Below are 20,422 nucleotides of genomic sequence, written 5' to 3' on the forward strand. Positions count from 1 at the left end.
TAATGTACGAATGATACGTATGCATGTTATGAATGAATGTAAGGGATAAACAGGTACAGAGGAAAGGGACTGAGCCCTAATATTACTCAAGGTAGACAGGGACCGGACCCTAATAACATCCGAGGCAGAAAAGGGACTGAGCCCTTTATAAATCTCAAGGCAGAAAGGGACTGAGCCCTAATAATACTCAAGTGTAGGTTCCCAGCCGGATCTACACGGAAATATCTCGTTCTACGTAGGTGCGGAATCCCTACGTAAGACGATACGAGCGTAGAATTGATATACGTTAAACACAAGCAAACACACGTTACAATAAACAAAGAACACGTTGTATTGCAACTAATAACACGTGATTTGTCAATCACTGATTACACGTACTTAACAAACTTATTGCAAACCTAGCCGCAGCTAAACATATATATCATACGACAACTTCGCCTAACATGTTAGGCGAAGTTGTCAGTAACTTCGCTTAAACCACAAAATTTAAGCGACAACTTCGCCTGAACCCAATAACTTCGCCTGCGGCGGCTGTTCGGCCAAAAACGCATCAGAAACGTGCCAGAAACACCAAAACGCAGATCTCGAACCATAGCATAAGAGCCTAAGGCTTTGATACCACTTGTAAGTTCCCCCGGGGTGTCGCCGATCTATACGAGATCCGCACGAGGTCTAGGAGTGCGGAATCCTCCTAGACTCGTTTAATGGTGTAGAAGACGAAGAACACAATTACACACAAACACATACACGAACAAACACACGAATGGGATAAACACATCTGCAGATCTTTTATATCATAACCAAACCATGTTACAAAACGAACAAAAACAAAGACACGGCCGACCCGAGGCGAACTCTACCTCGGGCCGTCCCACACGACTATGCCTCTCTGTTTCTCTCTAGCTACTTGAACTGAACACACAATACTCTAATTTTCTGGATACTCAAACCTAAACATGACACAAAACAACTTCGCGGGCTTGGGCTTGGGCCAGTAGGCGAAGTTATTATAACTTCGCCTATGGCGAAGTTGTTCTAACTTCGCCTATGGCAGAAGTTGTTACAACTTCGCCTATGGCGAAGTTGTTATAACTTCGCCTATGGTGAAGTTGTTCTAACTTCGTACTTCGTTTCCGCTGATCAGAATTGCATAGCGACGGTCACAAAATGCACCAACATCAAGGCAGAAAAAGGGACCAGACCCTAATAAAATCCGAGGCAGAATAGAATAAAGTAAAGTAGAATTTAGAATAGAGTTTGAAGGTATGTATGTATATTATGAACGAATTACGAAAGTATAAAGTACGTATGGAAGTACGTAGTTATGAATGTATTGAATGTTGTATGATTAACTAGAACTCACTCAGCGTAGCTGACTTTTAGTATGCACGCAGGCTACTCGACTGAGGCAGTTGGCTTGAGGAAGACACATGGCAGGATTCGAAGAGGCTGGCATCTGGAGATATGTCGTGATGTTTGAAATACTATGCTTTATGTTATGTTTTTGAAAGACAAGTTATGGATGTTTGTAATGAATGGTTGACTTTTATATTATTCCGTGAATGTTTTTATTAACTCTGATATTATGAACTGTGTTTATGAGTAAATCCAACGTTAAAGTAGGGCTACCGGTAACGGGGCCTTACACACTTGGCGAATCACCCCTAGTTCGTTAACTTCCCGTTGACGAACTAGGGTTACGTTAGAGAATGTAAGAACATTCTCTGACATTCCTCTAACCTCGTACCACTTTCCGGCGCCGCCTTTGCCGAAAAACTGGGATCTCGCCGGAAAAAACGATATCCAGCTTATTTCTCCATCGTTTTCTCCGTTTTTCGTCCCGTTCGATCTAGATCTGAGCTAGGGTGACCCCTAAGCTCATCTTAGGTTCGGTTTACACACGATTCCACCCGGATCTCGTGACTCTAACGGTGTCAGCTCTAGGGCTGTTCAAAAAGCTCGCGGCTCGTGGTTCGCTCGAAAAAAGCTCGGCTCGAAAAAAGCTCGAACAAAAACGGCTCGGCTCGACTTGGCTCGGTTTCGAAACGAGCCGAGCCCGAGCCATGGTCGGCTCAGCTCGTGGCTCAGTGGTTATATATATATATAATTAATAATGTATATATATATGTATATATTTACCATTATATATTTATCTCTTATATATGGACTTGATTTGAACATCTATCTATTTGGCTGAACTTTTTTTGCATATGGTTTATTAAATTAAATATTATATGTTAAGTTAAGCTATTAAGTTTAAAACTTGCATTATTTTTTCGTATTTCGAGCCAGTTCGAATCAAGCCGAGCTGGCTCGTTTTAAAACCGAGCCGAACTCGAGCTCCGGTTTTTAGCTCGATTTCGAATTCGAGCTCGAGCCGAGCCAACTGGTTCAAAATTCGAGCCGAGCACGAGCCAGCTTTGGTTCGAGCTCGGCTCGGCTCGTGAACACCCCTAGTCGGATCGTCGTTTCGTGATCATATCTAACGGGTTTAAGCTCATACAACATCATACTATCATTACCTTGGATCGGGATCGGTTTTCTATCTTGGATCGGCTAGAGAAAGGAGAGAAACTAGAGAGAGCTTAAGTGTGTGTTTTGGTGATGTATGGAAAATGTGTGAATGAAATTAAATGGGTAATTATGACTTATATAATTATGGATCATGGGCTTAAGCCCATGGTCTTTCCTTCCTTCCTTCATAACCCAAGTCCATAACCCATGTCCATTTAACCCAACACTAGACCGACTCATAATAACTCATGTATCCTTTTATTAACCGAAACTCGAAAAACGGGATGTTACAACTGCTGGAAGCAGCGGATACACCATTTTCCTTTTTTTTACTTTCCCCATTTTCCTTTTTTTTGTGAATAAACACCACTTTGAAAAAAAATTCTCTAATCGGCACCTTCTTAGTCTTCAAGCTTCCAATCTTCACCTTCACTTTCGTATCCAGCTGAATCGTCAACGGTATACTCTTCTTATTCTTCAATTCTGATTTCAACTTATTATTATCATTCTGTCAGTGACATCGACATTGACTTGTTCTTCAGATATGATTTTAGCTGAATCGTTCTGTCACCGACATCGACTCGGTCTGAGTCGATTGAAACGGAGTCTGGATTTAATCGAACTCGATCTTCTTGTTAGGGTTACGAGCCGTGACAGTGAAGTTAAACTTTGTGTTTAACTGATTCACGACATCGTTGGCAACTTGAGCTTGGTTGGCATTCATCCTAAAGGCACACCCTTGGTTGCCATGGTTGACTTGTTGAGCTGGAGGAAGGGGGAGAGCTTGCATTGCTTGCGGGTGCGGTGGGGGAGGAAGGGCTTGCATGTCTTGGAGCGGTTGAACGGGAGGAGCCAAGAGTTGCGGGATTTGAGGTTGGTAGGTTTGAACTTGGGAGGCTTGGGTTTGATAGTAGGGTGTGAGAATGATTTGAGCTTGGTAAACAAAAGCAAGTCGAGGACAAGCATTGCGGAAATGATTTGGGTCTCCACAATTGAAACAAGCTGTAGGTTGAAGAGGAGGAGGATTTTGAGCAAAAGGAGCGGGACGATTTTGGTTGGAAGGGGCAAACCTTGGTGGAGCGGGTTGCCCACGGAGGCTTCCCGACACACGTTGCTAATGTGACCATAGCGGTTACACTTTGTGCAATGGCGGCAAGCAGAGTAGGAGGGGTGATGACATTGACAAGTGTTACATAATGGGTGCGGGCTGGAATACGGTTTTCGGTTTTGGAGTGCTTGGGATTGAGATTGAGGTTGTGATGGGTGGGTGACGGCATAGTTTCGGTAATTTGGTTTGCCTTTCTTTTTGGCGTGGTTGATGTGATTTAAAGTATACATATTATAATATAAATATTTCCTACAGTTTTAATTGATTTTGAATTGGTTTTTATTAAATATAAGTCTAAAGTGGTTCGTATATGAATTTAAAGATTTTTAGTAACCACAAGCTAAAAAATGAGTAAATACTTAGCAACAAAGACTACTAATCGGTTGATTTTATTTACTCATATTATGTCGATGCGTTATACAAGATTGTCTAGTTTGCATTATTTTCTTTTTGGTTATATTTGGGTATGATATATAGTGACTTCCAAGTAAATTACAATATGAGTTAATGAGAATATGTTTGGATTTAATGCTGTACACTTCAAATAAACATAAGTCAACTATATGGTTTAATTTTGTGTGGTTCCTACTTATTTATTTTATATTTATTTGTGACAAACAGGAATGCAACTAGTTGTTGGACCATAGCAAAGAATTTAAAATAATTGGAATAGAGTGTTGGTGATTATCATTATTTGACTTGAGGTGGGCCGGCCTTGTTGGGTTTTGAAAGAGAGACGATTAACATAAGAGTGTCGGTTAATATATCTTGGGGAGAAATTAATTTAAAAAGGAGGACATCACTAAATATAAAAAGATTGAGAGGACAGCGCAGAAGGGAGGGCAAAATATATATTCGGCGGCTGGAATATTATTGAAAGACACAACCAAGGAGGGTTTTCTTTGGGCAGAATATTATTATAATTCTTGAGAGCAGCAAACGAGATACATCAAAGCAGAAAAAAGATTCCATCCAAAGTTGTGAGTTTAGTTTTGATTTCATTATTTAAACATAAATTGTAATCTGATTTTTAAACACATGACGATCATTATTATTGATATTTGCTACTGCTCTTTCATCATGCTCGGCTAAGATCATTAGAACTACCTAGGTTTGGTTGATTGACGATGTGTTGATAATTATTTTGGGTTGACTAACGAGCATATAATAGATTTTCTATTGTCAAATTCATATTATTATGATTTTATTCTATGATTGCTATTGAGTTTGTTCAATATTATATTAATTAAACCCCGTGTGATTTTATCTTTGCATGAATTAGTTTTGTGTTTGGTTTAGGATTGCATGTTAGACTAATTACTTGGTGTTTTTGGTTGTTTATGGTAGACGTCGCCATAGGGTTTGATTGGTTAGAGTTGTTTATCTCAATAGTTCATCTCCTTTTAGTTGGACCAAGACATTAGGAGTTGGTTTATCTCTTTGGTCTAGTCGATTTAGTTAGCCGTTGTGAGACCACATGCGGTTTTCTAGCCGCTGATTAGGTTAATTTGTAAGCTGAATTATTTAATCTTTAATATTGAATTACCCATTATTCCCTAGGTTTGTTAGGATTACGGGTCTTAGAGGAATTTGTGATTTTGATACGGACCAAGTAATAAATCAATTGGGTACTTAGAAAATCAACTGTGCTTTATCTTCTTTTCTAGACATTTTTAGGGGTGTTTAGTAAAACTGACCGTGGGGGTCTATTTTCCCTTATTATTGTCTAGTGAGATCATCTTTAGAACCCGATTTTATGTGTTCGTTGTCACCCGAGCGTCGTGATAGTCGTCAAGATACCTTACCTAGGTGGTTCACCTTCATCATATTTGAAAGCTCCGTAAGTGCCGCTAAGTTCTTTTAAGTTTTGTCATTAGTTTTGTTAATTTAAGTAAGTTAGTTAAATTAATTAAGTTAAAATAAAAAATTATAAAAACAATTAGTTATTAAGGTAGGACTTGGATTGGGGTTTATAATCTGAGCCGTTCTCACGTGTCTTCGAGTTCGATATCCGGACTTTATTCATCTTTGCTTTACGCGACCGGTACACTTGCCGTTTGTGTGAACTAGGATAGATTGTTTGGTTTTTTAAAGCTTAGTTGCGATTCGTGCTTTATTTATATATATATTCGCACATCAAGTTTTTGGCGCCGTTGCCTCCTTAAGAACAAAGATCCCGATGAATGCGTCGTCCTTTTTGATGATTTAGCAACGAGCTACGAGGGGCACGGGGGCAGAAATTATTCCAAGTCATCAAGAGGAGTACTTCAGGTCGATTCGAACACTAACATGTAGGCGCAGATAGATGCTTTGAATAAACTCGTTAGAGATCTTACTGTTAAGATGTAAGGCCCCGAACCCGGTAGCCTTACTTTAGCGTCGGATTTACTCATAAACACAGTTCTTACAAATCAGAGTTCATTAAAACTTTCGCGGAAACGTTTACTTGAAGCATTCGTTACAAAGCATTCAATCTCTTCTTTGATATTATAAAACAAATCATTATATTTAAAACATCTTTTCTTCCATCTTAAGATGCCAGCCGTTCAATCCATGCCATGTGCCATCCTCATGCTAGTTCTTTGGTCTGATCACCTGCGTGCATACTAAAAGTCAGCTACGCTGAGTGAGTTCTAGTTAATCAAGCAACTTATCATACAACCACTACATGCATCATATACGTATCCGAAGACACATAGTCCACTATCTAACCTGCTTACCTTACCACTTAGCCTCTTATTTACACCTACCACCTTGCCACTTTGCTACTTTAATAACGTATAACGTTATGCCACTTTGCCACTTTAATAACGTATAACGTTATGCCACTTTGCCACTTTAATGACGTAGTCACGTATAGGCTTACCCTACCACGTACTATCGTCATGCCACTAACACTTTTACTACACTCTTGCCACTTCTAACACGCTCTACCTCTACTTGTCTACAACACGCTTCGTATCATTTACATAATAAGCAAGTCACATCATAGCATTCATACACACTAATAACCACTTGGCAATCACTATCCTTGGCGATGCGTGCAATATCCGAAGATCGTTCACGCACCAACAAGTATTATATAATAGCTACCTCGTATAACATCTATAGCATACACTTACCACTTAAGGTAAGTGTATTCACACTTCACATCGAGTATGCACACAGCCCCGAAAACATAACAAGGAAATGGGGCTAGAAACTCACCTGAATCCTGTTACGCTCTCCGTTAATAGTTATTCCCTTCTTGAGCTGTGCACGGCTAACTGTATAATATTTACATGTATCAATTAACTACTACTACTCATGTTGTATTTCTATCTTTATATGACCCACAACGAATGGGGGTTCGGGGGCAGCGCCCCTGGCAGCGGGGTCTAGGGGCGGCAGACCCTAGCAGGGTCCAAGGGGCAGAGCCCCTGGCTGGGGTCGAGCTGCCAGGTCAGCTTGGAAAAATTTTATTTACAATAACTGTCTTAACACATTTTCCATTAGGTTTTTAATTTATTTTCTAAGCGAACTTAACTTTAGCCGAAGTTAAACCTTAGGCGAACTTAGCTTTAGGCGAAGTTGTCATCAGGCGAACTCAGCTTTAGGCGAAGTTGTCATCAGGCGAACTCAGCTTTAGGCGAAGTTGTCATCAGGCGAACTCAGCTTTAGGCGAAGTTGTCATCAGGCGAACTCAGCTTTAGGCGAAGTTGTCATCAGGCGAACTCAGCTTTAGGCGAAGTTGTCATCAGGCGAACTTAGCTTTGCAGGCGAAGTTCATCAGGCGAACTTAGCTTGCAGGCGAAGTTCATCAGCTGCAGGTACTGTTCGCTCTTAAATCCTTCGTTTCTTAACCAAATAACTCGATTTAGGTATCCACGGAATCGTCTGACCAGCGCCTACAAACCCCAACCATCAAATCGACCTAACATCGATGTTTAAAGGGTGCGATTTAGGCATATAGGTTACGGGTTCTTTTTATCAATCGATTAACCCATCAAATCATAACCATTTTCAGTAAGTTTAGCTTTGTTGGATTCGTTTTTACCATACAAACACAGATCTATCATTTCTATACTAATCCAAACCTAAACGAACAAGTTCTCGATATAAACGTACCGTAAATGAGTCGAACTACGAACACGAGCTGGTCTTGTTGCTTTGGTTCGTCACGACGATCTAGCACCAACAAGCTCGGGTCCTCGCCTTTGGATATTGGTTCGGATCGTGCGTGTTTTGGGGTGTGTAGAGATTAGGATGGATAAATGGATGGAATGGAAAGGATTGGGGTTTAAGGGGGTATTTATACTCCCTTAAGCCCATGGACCGAATGCCCATATTTCCTTTTTGGTCCCTATCCAATCCCATCTAATTATCCTACTAAGTCTTCATATTATGCTGTTCCACTAACTCGTTTATTTCACCCGACAAAATAATATATTAAATATTACTTTAGAAATTTCGGGATGTTACATAAGAGCGTCGCGAAGTGTGAGGTTTGCCGAGGGGGTCGCGACACCATTGACTGTCCTGTTAAGCCGGGTAGCAACCAGGAGGAGGTTGACTTCGTCAACAACCCCTTGAGATATCAAAACCCCGCCTTCAGCGGGAACACTGGATGGAGAAATCAGAATAGCTATCGTGGGGGACAAGCAAGTGGGTACCAAGCCCAATACCAAAACCAGCGTCGAGAGAATCTATTCGGGCAGGGAAGTTCAGGTCAGGAGAGTTCAGATTAAAGTGGGGCGAGAGGAGAAGAAAGCCTCACTGGAGGAGATGATGGCTGAGCTGTTGAAGCGAGGTGAAAGGAACCGAGTGACAAATGAGGCGAAATTTGCGGAACACGATGCTGTGTTGAAGAACCAAGCCACGTCTCTAGCTAATCTTTAGCGTCACATCGGAGAGATTGCCAGCCAGTTATCCGAGAGAGCACCAGGTTCACTACCCAGTAATACTGAGAAAAATCCGAGAGGGTTCGCCAAAGCGGTGACTACTAGAAGTGGGGTTAGAAGAGAAAAAGAGGCTGGACCTTCGATAGTTGTCACACCCACGGTTGATGAAGAAGAGCAGGTGGACGAGGAGATCTAGATGGAGCCTCCTCAGGCCAAGGCACGCCATCAGACTATTCCAACGAGTACGAAGCCGGCCGATAAACCTTCATCATCATCAAACCCACCTCTAAGAGTCTACAAACCCAAACTGCCTTATCCTGGGAGACTCCGATCGGACAGAGACGAGGAGCAAAACTCCAAGTTCCTTGAACTTCTCAAACAGCTTCACCTGAACATTCCTTTCCTTGAGGCACTCACTCAGATGCCCAAATATGCCAAATTCCTCAAGGACATTCTTTCAAATAAGGAGAAGCTAGCTTAGGTCTCTTCTATTCCATTGAGTGTTGGATGCTCTGCAGTGTCGCAGAGCAAGTTGCCTGAAAAGATGGCTGATCCTGGGAGTTTTACAATTCCCTGCATCTTAGGCGACGATACGGTTTGACATGCTTTGGCCGACCTTGGGGCCAGCATCAATCTCATGTCGTATTCTGTGTTCTGTAAGTTAGGTCTTGGCGAACCGAGACCAACCCGAATGAGTTCCGTGAAATACCCGCGAGGGGTGGTCGAGAACATGCTTGTTCGTATCGACAAGTTCATCTTCCCGATGGACTTTGTCATTCTGGATATGAATGAGGATGATAGTGTCCCGCTCATTTTAGGCCGACCATTCCTTGCCACCGCACAGGCGTTGATCGACGTCCGTGAGGGCAAATTGATTCTGAAAATTGGGTATGATAACGTCACCTTTGACGTAAGACAATCACTCAAGCACCCCAAGTCGGCGGACGACTCCCTGTATTTCGTTGACACCATCGTATCGCATGTGCGGGAGTTTTTCACTGACATCTGTGGAGGACCTACCTTGGACCCACAGATTCTCGATAGGGAGATTTCAGAGGTCGAGATGGTTGCCATGACCACTCAACCATTGATGGATGACACCGTGTCACCACCCCTAGATTCAGAGTCAGCTGTTGAGATCGTAGGAGTCGATCCGAGGGACCAACCCTCTGTTGAGAGCCTTCCTCCTTCCTTAAAACTTATGGATCTACCAGATCATTAGGAGTATGAATACCTGGACGAGGAGAGGAAGTTACCCGTCATCATCGCGTCTGCCTTGACGGAGGTCGAGAAATTGAATTTGTTGAAGGTGCTAAAAGCGCATAATGAGGCGATAGCATGGAAGATTATCGACATCAAAGGGATTAATCCCTCATTCTGCACTCATAAAATCCTCACGGAGGATAATTTCGAATCCGTCGTTCAGCCTCAACGAAGGCTTAATCCGAAAATGCTAGAGGTTGTTAAGAAAGAAATCATTAAACTCCTTGATGCGGAAATCATTTTTCCCATCTCTGATAGCGCCTGGGTGAGTCCAGTCCAAGTGGTTCCCAAGAAGGGTGGCATGACTGTCGTCACCAATGAAAGGAACGAGCTTATTCCCACTAGGACCGTGACCGGTTGGAGAGTCTGCATCGACTACCGCAGACTAAACGATGCCACTAGGAAAGATCACTTTCCTCTACCCTTCATTGATCAGATGCTTGAGCGTTTGGCTGGTCAGCAGTACTACTGTTTTCTGGATGGTTTCTCCGGGTATTTCCAAATCCCGATCTCTCCCGATGATCAGGAGAAAACCACATTCACCTGCTCCTATGACACGTTTGCCTATAAACTCATTCCCTTTGGACTCTGTAACGCTCCAGCTACTTTCTAGCGATGTATGGTTGCGATCTTTCACGACATGATCGAGTATTCCATGGAGGTCTTCATGGACGATTTTTCTGTCTTCGGGAATTCTTTCGATCATTGTCTCTCCAACCTTGATAGGATGATGGCTCGTTGCGTAGACACCAACCTAGTCCTAAACTGGGAGAAGTGTCACTTTATGGTACGCGAGGGCATCGTTCTAGGACATAGGATCTCGAGTGCGGGGATCGAGGTCGATCGAGCTAAAATTGAAACCATTTCTAATCTTCCCCCGCCCACTTTTGTGAGATCCATCCGTAGCTTCTTAGGTCATGCTGGTTTCTATCGCCGTTTCATTAAAGATTTCTCGAAAATTGCGAGACCGATGACCAAGCTACTAGAGAAAGACACTCCTTTCATCTTATCTGAACAGTGTATCGAGGCGTGTGATCTTCTGAAAGACAAACTCGGCTTTCGACTGGACTTTCCCATTCGAATTGATGTGCGATGCGAGCGTCTATGCCGTTGGAGCAGTGCTGGGACAGCGGAAGGAGAAGCACTTCCACCCGATCTACTATGCGAGCCGGACCTTAAACACTGCTCAGGAAAATTACACTACCACAGAGAAAGAGTTGTTAGCTGTAGTGTTTGCATTCGATAAGTTTAGGTCCTATCTTGTTCTGTCCAATACAGTCGTCTACACGGATCATGCTGCCATTCGTTATCTTTTCAGCAAGCAGGATGCTAAACCTCGTCTCATCCGATGGATCCTGCTGCTTCCAGAGTTTGATATAGAAATCCGTGATAAAAGGGGGCCGAGAACGTAGCGGCTGATCACTTGTCACGTCTTGAAAGAGCCAAGATTGGAGATGTTGGGGTCATCATCAATGACCATTTCCCGATAGAGAATCTTATGTTTGTTAGAGCCCAGGATAACGGCTACCCGTGGTTTGCCGATATCGCGAACTTCCTCGTAGATGGTTCCACCCTTAAGAGGATGTCTCACCAGCAAAAGAAGAAATTCTTTGCTGACGTAAAGTTCTACATCTGGAACGACCCATTTCTTTTTCGTATAGGTGCTGATCAGGTGGTGTGGAGATGTGTGGATGTGGAAGAGGGGTGGCGGATTTTGAGCCACTGTCATGAGGGACCGACAGGAGGTCACCACGGTGCTGTTCTTACTGCTAAGAAGGTCTTCGATTCAGGATTCTATTGGCCTTCGATTTTCAAAGATACTCATGTGTTCATTAAAAGCTGTGACCGATGCCAGCGTGTCGGTAACATCTCATCCCGAAATGAGATACCCCAAACTGCTATTCAGGTTTGGAGGTTTTTGACATTTGGGGTATTGATTTTATGGGTCCGTTCCCGTCTTCTAGAGGGAACAAGTACATACTCGTGGCGGTTGATTACGTCTCCAAGTAGGTCGAAGCCAAAGCCTTGCCCACTAACGACGCCCGAGTTGTAGTGAGATTTCTGAAAAATCTTTTCTCTCGTTTTGGTGTACCGAAGGCCTTGATCAGCGATCGAGGTACTCACTTCTGCAATGCGCAGATGGAGAAGGCGAAGCAACGCTATGGGGTCACCCATCTACTTGCGACTACCTACCACCCACAGACTAGTGGACATGTAGAGGTGAGTAACCGGGGCATTAAACGCATTCTTGAGAAGACGGTTGGGCTAAACCGAAAGGATTGGTCCGACAAATTAAATGATGCTTTGTGGGCATTCCGTACAACGTACAAAACTCCGACCGGGTCAACACCGTTTCGTATGATTTATGGAAAAGCCTGTCATCTGCCCGTCGAGTTAGAGCATCGTGCTTCATGGGCACTTCAGACAGTTAACCTCGACCTTTCGACTGCCGGAGATCATCGTTTTCATCAGCTTCATGAGTTAGAGGAGCTTCGTGATCATGCATTGCACATTCATATAGTTACAAACAGCGGACTAAAGAATTGCATGACCGAAAGCTGCGAGGTGATAAGCAGTTCAAGTGTGGGGACATGGTGTTATTGTTTAACTCCCGGTTGAAATTATTTCTGAGAAAGCTTAAGTCCCAATGGTATGAACCGTACACGGTCAAGGAAGTTTTACCGTATGGAATAGTAGAAATTGAAGACAAGAATGGGAGCTTCAAAGTTAATGGTCACCGTCTGAAGCACTACATTGGTCAGAAAGCGAGCATGGAGGAAGGCGAGGTTTTGCGCCATACAACATCTTTAGGTTAGACGTGAGAGAGGGGTCAGGTTGAGGACCTGTTAAACCAAGCCCTCTCGGGAGGCAGCCCGAGTTTTTGATTTTTCTATTTTTATTTTTTGTTTCTATGGATCCTCCCAATTGAAGCCGTTCGTACTCAATCTCCATTCGAGCAACTGATTTTGAGGGTATTCTGTTTGTCTTTTCATCTATTAAAATAAAATCAAAACAATATATATAAAACCCACAAAATCCAAAAAAAAATATTATAAAATAAAAAATTACAAAAATATGTTTATTTCTTACGTTTAGTTTTCTGTGTTGTACGCCGCTACATGCGAGCGAGTTTGAGTTGTTGTAGGTATTATTATGCGCATGGTAGTTCTGTTGGTGTTTTGGAACTGGTTCCCCCAAGGTTGCGGCCTCGAATGAAATGCTATACGGTTGTTTGATTCATACATAGCTGGTGAAGGTTCTGCACATAAACCAGGGGAGTAACCCATTCTCTGTTTTACTTTTGAATATTTTAAGTTTTATTTTTATTTCATTTTATTTCTTTGCCTTGTTCTCATCGAGGACGATTCGTTCTAAGTGTGGGGATGGGAATTTATTTTACTTAGTTGTAGAAAAAAAATTTATGAAAAAACAAAAAATAAATAAAAAATTGTTCTGTTCTTTCGCTGAAAAATATGTCGGTTACTCAAGTTCGAGGGACATATACTTGTATATGTTTGGTCCCGTTTTCTACCTGTAGATGTACGGGATAGCCATTCACCCGAAAACTGAAACTGGCTGGGGCGACTGAACTGGAAAAAAAAGTGTTTTAAATAAAAAATTAAAACAAAAGTTTTAAAGAAAAATTTCCCTTGAAAATGGTTTTTCTTCTACGTTAAGCAGGAAATGATATTATTGCCAATGTGCTAACGAACTCTCAGAACATTTGAAAAATATAATATAATAATAAAAAAGGGATGGTTTGCATATCTGATTTGGAATGTGTCGGTAGGCCCAACTAGCTTTGATAGTCCTCTTTAGCATGTTTATATATATATAATAATTTAAAAACGGTGAAACCGAATTTCGATGCTTAGAGAGGATTACCATAATCTGAAAACTTTGAGATGGTAAGAATTAAATGCACTCAAACTAGCACACATCACATGGTCATCTTTTTACGAGCTTAGAAATAGTTATATATTTTAGGGTGATATAAAAGATTGACGATGTGTTGACAATTATTTTGGGTTAACTAACGAGCATATAACAGATTTTCTATTGTCAAGTTCATATTATTATGATTTTATTCTATGATTGCTATTGAGTTTGTTCAATATTATATTAATTAAACCCCGTGTGATTTTATCTTTACATGAATTAGTTTTGTGTTTGGTTTAGGATTGCATGTTAGACTAATTACTTGGTTTTTTGGTTGTTTATGGTAGACGTCACCATAGGGTTTTATTGGTTAGAGTTGTTTATCTCAATAGTTCATCTCCTTTTAGTTGGACCAAGACATTAGGAGTTGGTTTATCTCTTTGGTCTAGTTGATTTAGCTAGCCGTTGCGAGACCACGTGCGGTTTTCTAGCCGTTGATTAGGTTAATTTGTAAGCTGAATTATTTAATCTTTAATATTGAATTACCCCTTATTCCCTAGGTTTGTTAGGATTACGGGTCTTAGAGGAATTTGTGATTTTGATACGGACCAAGTAATAAATCAATTGGGTACTTAGAAAATCAACTGTCCTTTATCCTCTTTTCTAGACGTTTTTAGGGGTCTTTAGTAAAACTGACCGTGGGGATCTATTTTCCCTTATTATTGTCTAGTGAGATCATCTTTAGAACCCGGTTTTATGTGTTCGTTGTCACCCGAGCGTCGTTGAGATACCTTACCTAGGTGGTTCACCTTCATCATATTTGAGAGCTCCGTTAGTGCCGCTAAGTTCTATTAAGTTTTCTCGTTAGTTTCGTTAAGTTAAGTAAGTTAAATTAATTAAGTTAAAAAAAATTATAAAAACAATTAGTTATTAAGGTAGGACTTGGATTGGGGTTTATAATCTGAGCCGTTCTCACGTGTCTTCGAGTTCGATATCCAGACTTTCTTCATCTTTGCTGTACGCGACCGATACACTTGTCGTTTGTGTGAACTAGGATAGATTGTTTGGTTTTTTAAAGCTTAGTTGTGATTTGTGTTTTATTTATATATATATATATTCGCACATCAGAGTAGTTTATGGATTGGGGTTGAGGGTCAACTTTGGTGGGTGGAATTAGAGTAGTTTATGGATTGGGGTTGAGGGTCAACTTTGGTGAGGGTTGATGGTTCGAGTGTACTTTTGTCATTGGGTTTCTTGGAACTTTTGATGATGAGGGTACCGGCTTTGACATGGTTATCAGAAAGAGCACCGGATAAGGTAATAGCATCATGAAGGGTTTGTGGTTTACTACTCATCACCGAGTCGCGGATTTGCATAGGCAAACCGCCGACATACTTGTCAATAGCCCTTTCGAGGGGAGTGACCAAGTGGGGAACCAAGAGACGAAGCTCGTAAAAGCGGTTGGAGTAGGCGAAGTTGTCACCATTCTCTTGCTTAAGTTTCCAAAATTCGGATTCGAATTTTTGAAGTTCATGTTCTGGGCAAAACTTTTTCATCATGACTTCCTTTAGCTTGGTCCATGAGTAGGCCATAGCTACTTCCGCTCCATTGGTGAAAATTTCTCTATTCCATCAAGTGCGTGCGGTATCCTCGAACATGCTTGAGGCATATGTGGTTTTCTTAAGTTCGGTGCATTCACAAAGAGTAAGCACACTTTCCATCTTCTCGAACCATCGCAACAAGGTAGTGGCACAGTTCGTGCCAAAGAACTGAGATGGGTTGGCACTAGTGAAATTTTTCAAGGCGAAAGGTGTGGGGTTGGATGTGGTTTGAGTAACAGTGGGTTGAGTGGCTTGGATTTGAGTAATAAGTTCAGGAATCACAGCGGCGATTTCTTTAGCAACCATTGCGGCCATCCGACAACCGGAGCTTGGCTTGCGTGTTTGGCTACGAATTGGAGGCATTCTAAAATAATAAAAGAGAAATGATATAAGTTTGGGGTAATTGATATAAGTATGAGGGAAATGAGTAAATATATGGTTTTAATATTGTGAGTCCTAGAGTTATGAGGATGAGAATGTTAGTAAAAAAAAACTATTTTATACTTGAATCAAAAGATAAAATATATATATATATATATATATATATATAGGTTTCAAACTTTTGCCATTCAAAAATTGGAGGTTTTGAGATATTGAAATTTATATATATAGTCGGGAAAAATCGTACATGAACCACCATGATTTGATACCCCGACCAATAAAACTTGTATGAAATAATAGGTGGAGTCGAACATGTGCACGTACCACCACGTCTTTCATGTTGTTGACTCAAATCACGATAATACATATAATAAAAACGGAGATACAACGAGGTGTTAAAAACAATTGTCCACGAACCACCGTGGCTTTTGTGTTTTCAACACCAAAATATAAGGAGGCAACCGGAACGCTTGCATTCGACAACTTAAAGTATTGACATGTATAACACAGTTCGTTGGCCTAGAAAACGAACACTACAATTCAACCATCCCATGTAAGTAAATTACCTTCGATTCTTGGAATCTTTTTGTCAAATGGTCGTTTCATAGTGTTTCTCCCTCTATGATGGCTACAAACCCGATATAAAAATGCAACCTTTAAGGGATCTTAAATAACGGGATCCAAATTAAGTTTGTGATCCATAAAACACAATATAAAAACTAATGTTTTTGCGTTTAAGCTAAGGATACCTTGGAATACTATGAGAGTGTGTGCATGTGTATATTTTTGAAGATTAAATGAAATAAATAAGCAATTAAATATATATGTGTAATGAACAATCAAGTAAGGTAACACGTGTAAGCGACACATATAAGGACACTAAAGCAAAACTATACTAGGCCGTTACGTCTAACCTCCTATCCTGTAGTCTTGGCTCTGATACCAATCTGTCACACCCCGACCAAAGGCGGCGGAACATGCCAGGGTGCAACGGATTGCTCAAGAACACAAGACACTATTAAAGTGACAACATTTAAACAACTCATTAATTTCATTCAATCACCAAAGTAACACATATTGTTCATACAAATAAACACCAAAATATAAGAAATAGATATTGTTCATTCTTCTAATAACCTAGTGGTATCAAATAGAATGGCGTCTTCAAACTCCAAGTCAAGAAATAATCAAACCTGTAACAATGCATAAAATAATATTTGTCAAAACGTATGTTGGTGAGCAATTTCATAGTTTTGAGTATATATATAATATGAGCGAAATCCACAAACGTATAAGAGACTATAAATAAAAGCATCAATCATGGTATATAAAACATATGTATATGAGGATCCTTTCTAATCGGTAACAACGACATACTTGGATAATAAGGCCCTATTCTACTAGCACAAGGCTAAGTAGTTAGGGGAGCGTATGATCATACTTATTAAGGCTCAACAAGAACATAAAATAAACACTCGTGCACGTAAAGCAAATGAGACATATAACACACAATAGAGCAAGTATTCTAAGTATCATACACCCTAAAGTTTGTGGTTTGAGAATTGAGTATATTATATCATTCTTGTTTTGAATAAGTATGCATGTTACCCCCAAAATATAAAAGTGAAAACGGGGGATGAAATGTACTCACGTGAAATAAGTAACTTGAAGGATAGTTTGCGATAAAACGGGGGAAGGGTAAGTTCAACGGGCAAGACCTAGACTAAAAAGGGTCTTGAGTTAGTAGATGGTTTTGGAAGCTTTAAAGTAAAATAACCTGACATGTAACATAAATAATTTAAGTTTGAAGGCTAAAATGTAAACACATAAGGAAATAAAGTAATGATTTTTGAAAAGCATATTTACTCGAAGTCTGGTCTCGGTATTCTATTTATTGGTTTTTACTTAACATTTGTTAAGTAAATATCTGGGTATAATTGCAATATTGCAAAGTTAAGTAAACACCAAAACGAGACTTTTCGAGTGTTCGGATTTGTCGGTTCGAGTCTTGATAATTGGTCAAGCTCGAAGCCGAGTGAAGAAACAGGGATCCGATCCCTGGGTATGGGTCCTGGATCCAATGAGTCCACAGGGTAAAGTATGATAATTATGACTAAGTTATGAGTGTAACTTCCCAAAGTCCAATGACCGGAACCTGCAAAACAGACACCGTGAGTCTCGTTACAGGAAGGACAAGAGGGGGGTCTTCCTGTAACCACCCTCCGGCGTGAGAATCAGTAACGTTCGTAAATGGAGAAAGTACTGAAGTAAACAGACTAAGTGTGGTCAGAATGCAAGTGAGTGAATGAATACCTCATACCGTTTGACAAGGTATTTATAGCCGAAGGACGTAGGAAGGTGATTGGGCCAGCTGTCCTCTTCTAGAAGATCTTCAATAACCGTCTGGACGCGTGTCCTTTTATGACAGGTTGAGTTATATGTCCCATGTGCATGGGTATAACAACCTGGACATGTGTCGCCCAATAATAGGACAGATTGCACCCTGGCCATGTTCACGGTTATAACAACCTGGCCAGGTGTCCTTTATTCATTGGCTAGTAGGTCACGTATTCCTCATGTAACAATCGTAGATATTCTTCTAGATGGTAATTGGTTGGTGACAGCTGTCCCGCTGGCACTTCCTCTCGGTCGTTTGGGCGGACTGATGTCCTATCCTGCGGACGACTTTCGAGGGTGCAAGGATGCTTCCGCGCGTGGTATGAGGACGTTCTTCCTCTATCGTGATATGCGGGTGATCCGTATGCCCCGCGGGTGGTCTATTAGAGATTCCTCTGTGACCCGCGGGCGGTACTTAAGAGTATTTGGGTCTTTTTGGTACCCTATCTCTGTAAGTCCCCCCAGTCCAGTGTTTCTTCCGCGTGAAGTCTTTATGCGGGTGAAATTTTGGACTTTAATAAGTTTTGGGGATTTTTGAATTTTGAAGTTTAAGTAATAATATCTTATGTTGGTATGGATAATCATGAAAGAAGGACAAGTTGACCACTCGCAGGCGCATGAATAGATGATGAGACGCTTTTGACGGCTGTCGCTGTACCCGACTGTGCAACTTTTTCTCTTTTTCGAATTTCCCGCGGGACGTGGCAATTGCTAATTGGGCGATGATTTTCTCTCTCCACTGTTCATATCCCACCGTATTAATTGCGATGGGTATAAATAGTGTGAGATATCTTCTAGTTGAAGTTTTATCGCCTTTATTCCCTGATCATCTTTTTACTTTTTCTCTGATAAAGCACTGAACTTTCTTATAATCCTTTTACTAAATTCATCTGCAATGTCGAATGTTCAGACTGAAGTTGATGAGGTAGAGATCTCTTGGGACCATTCATAATATGAGAAGCTGTTAGAGACGTACGACATTCCACCGGAATGGGAACCAGAGTTTCCTTCACCGGGTTCGATAGCCAGTCTATCTCCAACTAGGAAAATGGCTGTCTATGCCGATTACTTTACCTGTGGGAATTTCCGTCTTCCTTTGATGAAATTCCTTATGAATTTGTTAACCGCTTATGGGATTCATTTATCCCAACTACATCCTCGTGCTATGATGCGAATTCGACACTACGTATTTGTCTGTATAGCACGGGACCTGGTGCCACATGTTGATCGATTCCCAGTTTTCTACCGTCTTGCCATCCGCGATGGTTGGTATTCCTGCCAGGGCTTTTCTGACCGAAGTATTGGATATGAGGTCGAGAAGGTGCCTTCCGACTGGCGTTGTAAATTTTTTTGGATTTCTGAGGACGTGGTACCCGTTGCCATGGTCCGTCGTCCGGTCAACTCTCGTCTTCCGGACGTTGCTACAGCTGCTCTCGAAGGTCGTGACTGGTTCCGTACCCTAACGATGGAACCAACGCTGATGCGGGCACTACGAGAAGAAGCCTTGGTGTGGGCAGGCATGAGTCGCTTATGGGCCTCAGAATTTATGGAGCCTATTTTTGTTAACTTGTATGAACGTAAGTTATACTTACTCTTTTTCCTTCTTTTGCAATGTATTCTATAATTAAATTCTTTATATTCTTAGGTCGAGGTTCTATGTTCAATGTCCTTTTTGAGGATAGAGGTTGTGTCCGACATGACATCCGGGATGCCGGTGACACGCCTATTCTTGAGAAGACTAAGTCCCGCTTCCTTTTTCCAAAGAAGGTGCGGGCTGAACCCATTGTCTCGAACGCCACCTTTGAGACAGGTGCGTATGTTCTAAACCCTCATCCGCTTTTTGCTATTACTTCTGACGGGACGATCGCCACTTTATTGTCGAGTGATGATGACGGAGATGGTTCTGACTTCTCGATCTCCCAAGGGGAGAGGGAATCTGATGACGATATACCTGAACCTTCTTCTATCTCCCATTTGTTGGCAGAGTTAGAAAAGAAGAGAGCTTTTATGGCTATTCAAGCAGGACAAGCGGGCGTCAAGACTCCGGATGCTAAGGTGGGACCTTCGAAGAAGAAACGAAAAACCCATCGTCCTAAGAAGCCACAGTACAGTCTTTCCGATCGTATTGACACGGTGGAAGGTATGTATTAATCTTTTAAAGTATTATACTTTCATAATATGTGTAGCTAAAAATAGTTTTTTGTTTTTGTAGATCCACTAATCTTTGGTGAAGATGTCTCTGAGAAGTTGCCTACACCAACTCCTCAAACTGAACAGCAACCATCTCCTTCTCTAGAGAAGAATGTGGAGAATAAGCCTCCGAATCCTCCTAGCAATATTAACACGGAGGATCAACCATCCTCACCTTTGGTTGAGGTTGTCGTAGAAGAAAGAGTGTC

General features: G+C 41.3%; 1 pseudogene; it reads right to left on the reverse strand.

Moving 5' to 3' along the window:
* Window positions 1-2,898: 2,898 nt before the first annotated feature.
* Window positions 2,899-20,422, reverse strand: part of LOC143611315 (uncharacterized) — a 53,698-nt pseudogene continuing 36,174 nt past the window's right edge.

The sequence above is a fragment of the Bidens hawaiensis genome, unplaced genomic scaffold (assembly GCF_021521415.1).
Source record: "Bidens hawaiensis isolate Kalapana, Puna unplaced genomic scaffold, B.hawaiensis_p1.1 tig00000237_1, whole genome shotgun sequence".
NCBI classification, from domain to species: Eukaryota; Viridiplantae; Streptophyta; class Magnoliopsida; order Asterales; family Asteraceae; genus Bidens; species Bidens hawaiensis.